The sequence below is a fragment of the Hippopotamus amphibius genome, chromosome 3 (genome assembly GCF_030028045.1).
Source record: "Hippopotamus amphibius kiboko isolate mHipAmp2 chromosome 3, mHipAmp2.hap2, whole genome shotgun sequence".
NCBI classification, from domain to species: Eukaryota; Metazoa; Chordata; class Mammalia; order Artiodactyla; family Hippopotamidae; genus Hippopotamus; species Hippopotamus amphibius.
In genome coordinates, this window is record NC_080188.1 from 160,950,115 (window position 1) to 160,954,987 (window position 4,873).

Genomic DNA, 4,873 nt, shown 5'->3' on the forward strand with positions numbered 1-4,873 from the left:
GACCCCAAGAACAGTGGAGGAGATCTCCCCTTTGAGGGCTTCCTCCTCCCCAGGACAGATGGGGAACCACTGCTGGGGTGCTGGGGTGGGAGATGGGAGATACGAAGGTGATGTGGTGTCTATTCTCTCCATTGACTAAGCCTCAGAATCTTTTCTGGTGTGTTATTGGTTTTGTGTTGTAATGTGTGTGAATCTCTTTGTGAATTTAATCCTGAGAATTATATCATTCCATCATAAGACTGTAACTCAGGGAGCAAATGGAGGGAGCCATCAAAGAGACTCTTCCCCTGTTTGGGTGGTTGGGTGAAGGGGAAGTCCACTACCAACAAACACAGAGTTTGCCTCCCTCTTCCATAGGGTGCAGCCCAGGTGGGATGTTTTTGTTCCACTGGCAGAGCGATAATACCCCTCAGGCTGATACGAAAGCTCTTAACTTCCGTAGATGGACAGGAGTTTGTTTTTCAGTAAGGAAGAAGCCAATGGACCTCTCCCCTCTGCCTGTCTCTGCCCTGCCCAGCTTCCCTACTACTGACACCTCTGAGCTGGTACCCATCCTCAGTGACCCACCAGGAACACTGCCCAGTGACCTGACAGATGTTCCTCTTGCAGAAAATTCAGTTCCATTCAATGGCTAAAGGCCAGCTGCATACCTGAACAGCTCAGTTACTACCAAACATGCTCCCAGAAGCTCTATTTCCCAACTTCTCAGAGGGGCTTTGTATTGAATGATATGAGGGCTCCATCCTGAAAAGACAAGTGATGCTGACATTGACTGACCACCAAGCACCGTTGGGCCTAAATTAATTGTCTCCACAAGTTTAAAGAAGACTCGAATGATCTCTACTACACAGACAGGGACACTCAGGCTCAGAGAGATGAAGTGCCTTCACCATAATCATACGGCCAGCAAATGACTGGTCCTGAGTTTCATCACAGACCTGTGTGATGCCAAAGCTCATGCCTTGCCCACCACATCACTCAGCCTTTTGGTATTTTTGGCACCACAAGGGTAACAACGGAACATTCTGGTGCAACAGTGCCAGCTTAGGCAGGGGACAACTGTGGCTTGTTTGTAGCCCCTCCCCCTCTTGGGAAAATAAGTCTGCTCCGCCCCAGGGTTTCCCATTCAGCCTGGGCCCTGGTATTTCAATAAACGCCGGTGGTTCCAATGGGAACTCGTGGACCACTGAACTAGGCATTCTCTAAGCCCATACTGTGTGCACCCTTGGATTATTGAGTGTTAACTGTCCAGACACTTTATGTTCCTCATCTCATTTCTTCCTCCTGAAAACCCTGTCGGGTAAAGAAATTTCAGTACATTGTGCAAGATACCGCAGCTGGAGAATGGCAGACCAGGGAATCAAACACGGACAATCTAGCATCAGAGGTGGCAGAATTAGCCATTACTCCGTATGGCCTCGCCACTTGCTCTGCCACATTTGAACAGGGTCTTCTGGAGAGAATATCATCCCTCCAGTGAAATGAATTAACTAGTAGGAATAACTCACTAACTACAGGGCTGAGGTTGATAGGCTGTTTTGAGACAAACAAAATTTTCAACATTTTCCTCCTCTCCCACCTCAAATCTGATGCCACAGATATGCCAGCTTTCCTGCTGTCAGCCAGCTCTGCTGATTCCTGGCATTGACCTTCTACTTCTTTGCTCTCTGTGTCCCCTCACCCATCCACCCATACGGTTTGCTTCTAGGAGGCCATCAGAAACAGTGAGTGGGCGAAAAGAAATAGCAAAGAGAAAGATTAAGCAATGACTACTTTATTGGGAAGCAGTGATACTGTTTTAGATTGAAATTTGCCTGAAAATAGACCACTGAGTCAGGCTGACAATAACAAATAGTGTTAGCTAAGAATTGCTTTTACCAATAGGCCAGGCACTATTTCAAGTAATCTACAAATATAACTCATTTAATCTTTACAACAACCCCACCAGGTAGGTTGTATTACTATTCTCCTTTTTCATGTGAGGACACGGAGGCATGGAAGATTTAAGGAACTTGGACCAAGTCTCTGAGATTTGAGTGTTGGGGCCATGATCTGAACCCTGGCATTCTTGCACCAAAGAAAACCAGGCAAGCAGCAAAGCTTGGGAGCAGCCTCTAGGGTAGTGGTGGACTCTGCCCAGGACCAGGGGCAGCACACTCTGAATGACCTCTCATTTGATCACCATCCCTTCTCCAACTTCCTCTCCTGGATTACCAGGTCATTAGCGGTTTTCCAAGGGATGAAGAAGAAGGGGACTTTCCACTTTTTATTCTATTTTGTTATACTTCTTGTTATAAGGACAACTTTTTATTTATTTATTCATTCATTCATTCATTTATTTATTTTTATTGAAGTATAGTTGATTTACAGTGTTTCAGGTAAACAGCAAAGTGACTCAGTTCTACATATATTTATATACCTCTATTCCTTTCAGATTCTTTTCCGTTATGTTCTTTTCCATACATTACAAGATATTGAATATAGTTCCCTGTGCTTATATAATAGGTCCTTTTTGTTTATCTGTTTTATGTATAACAGTGTATATCTGTTAATCCCGAATCCTTAATTTATCCCTTTTCCCTCTCCTCTTTGGTAACCATAAGTTTGTTTTCTATGTCTGTGAGTCCGCTTATGTTTTGTAAATAAGTTCATTTGTATCATATTTTAGATTCCACATATATATGATATGATATGGCATTTGTCTTTGTGTGACTTACTTCACTTCGTATGATAATCTCTAGGTCCATCCGTGTTGCTGCAAATGGCATTATTTCATTCTTGTTTTATGGCTGAGTAATATTCCATTGTATATATGTACCACATCTTCTTTATCCATTCCTCTGTCAATGGACTTTTAGGTTACTTCCATGGCTTGGCTGTTGTAAATAGTGCTGCAGTGAACATTGGGGTGCATGTATCTTTTTGAATTATGTTTTCTCCAGATATGTGCCCAGAAGTGGGATTGCTGGATCATATGGTAGTTCTATTTTTAGTTTTGTAAGGAACCTGCATGCTCTTCTCCATAGTGGCTGCACCAATTTACATTCCCAGCTACAGTGTTGGAGGGTTAAGGACAACTTTTTAAAAAAAGATAAAAATCATGACTGCCCTACAGGTATAAAATGAACACATGTTAAAGATTGTTTAAACACATTATTAATGAGACGACCAGGCAGATGTTACAACTGACTCAAAGGAATCCAAAGGAAAACACATTTATAGATCAGGAATATTGCAAAGACTTTGCAAATAGATGCACAACTGGTTTTTCTAGGGTGGGAGTAGGGAATGTTGTCCCTCCACTGGACAGAATTCATTTGAATGCCCATAGGTGAGAATAATTATTTTGTACTGCTATCAGTTCTCTACTATCTACAGGGTTATAAAATAAATCAAAGGCAATGAAAGGCTAGAATCAAATAATCCTAAAGTGTATGCTTTAAACAATGCATAGTTTTCGACTGGAGACAGTTTTTTTGTTTGTTTTTGGTTTGGGCTTTTTTGCTATTTCAGATTTCCTTATATTCTATTTTGCTGGAATCTTTATAGCATGTATATATTGTTGTAATATCTGAGTAATTAATATATGTTAACTGTATTTAAAAAAACAAAATACAAGCTCAACATCCTCTTCATTCTCTCACCTTTTTTCTGCCTCAAGACTTCTTCCTTTTCCTCATCCCTCTGATACTAAATATATTTAATTTATATTCTGGCTTGATAATTCCCATATCTGAGGTCTCTGTAATCTGATTCTTCTATTTGTCGTTTCTTTTGACACTCACTCATGGCATTTTATTTCCTTGTATGTTTTATCATTTGTTTTTTAAAAAACTGTGATGTTCTTTGGATCTTTACCTGCCGGGATTCTTTGAGGCCTGGCTGAGGCTGGTGTATTCCTCAAGAGAGGATTTACATTTGCTTCTTCTAGGTACTCAGAATCACCACCTACCCAGAATCAATTTAAATGAAATTGTCAATTTGAGGTTTTCTGCAATATGTAAGTAGAGTGAATTTGGACCCCAAACCTGAGTCAAGGAGTGGCTTATAGTGACACAAAAGTCACTCAAAGTGACTTTTTGTTTTTTTCTCTCAAACTGACAGCAAAAGCCAAGAGAAGTAATTCCTTGTGAAGTCCTTTTGTAGGGTACCCCACTCCCACTGCAGTTCAACCCTGCAGAAGTCCAGCTATGCGCCGGGGTATCTGATCTGATCCTTAAGCTTCTGTGGCTCTCTGGTTGTTAGAAATTGACAGATTTCCCTTCAGGGTGCCTCTAGGTTTTAGTGCTCATTTAACCTCTCTAGATTTGCTATTGCTTTGATTTTGGGGACTTTTAGTTTTTCCTTTTCTGTCTTTGTGTGTTGGCAGGGGGTGGAGGGGTGGGAGGTATACGGGCACACCAGTTCAGCAATACATTTTTAAAGTTTAAAAACATTTTTTGAGTATTTTTAGATATTTTAGGTATTTGGTAATGACAGGATTTTTAAGAATGTCTGGTCCACCACATTGTGGGAAATAGAAATTATCTATTATTATTAAAGTAGTAGCATATGGTAATAATATAAACCTGGGATTTGGGCTAGTGCATCCAAAATGGCTACTATATGCCAGGCACTGTACTAGACATGGTGGACAAAATTCTGCTCTTGCCTTCAGGGAGCTGCCTGGTCCCATCACCTTCATGAAGTCAGAAGTGTATTGAATTTGGGCTAAGCTACTTACCAGGTATATTAACTTAAATACATTTATTAACCTATAGAAAGGAGGTATATTCCTCATGGACAACGGTGAAGACCAAGTGGACTAACCTATGGATATCAGTTAGAACGATTCTGATGCAACCAACAGAACCTCCAATTTAATATGACTTAA